A 247-nucleotide genomic window follows, 5' to 3' on the forward strand; every position below is an offset into this window, starting at 1 on the left:
CGGCCATGTGGGGAGTGAACCAGCAGATGGAATACCTCTCTCTCAGTCTCTACCTCTCTCTGTAACTGTTTTTCAAATAAACTAAAAAAAAAAAAAAAAAAAAAAAAAAAACCCTTTAAAGAGTAGAATGGAAGCCCACAGGACACTGGGCAGAAACACTTCTCCTAGTCAAGGCTTAGCTGTCACTGCCTTCTTGGGGCACAGCCTGGCTTTGCTGTCCACAAAAACACTCCACACAACAGCACTG

The sequence above is a fragment of the Oryctolagus cuniculus genome, chromosome 11, assembly GCF_964237555.1.
Source record: "Oryctolagus cuniculus chromosome 11, mOryCun1.1, whole genome shotgun sequence".
NCBI lineage: Eukaryota > Metazoa > Chordata > Mammalia > Lagomorpha > Leporidae > Oryctolagus > Oryctolagus cuniculus.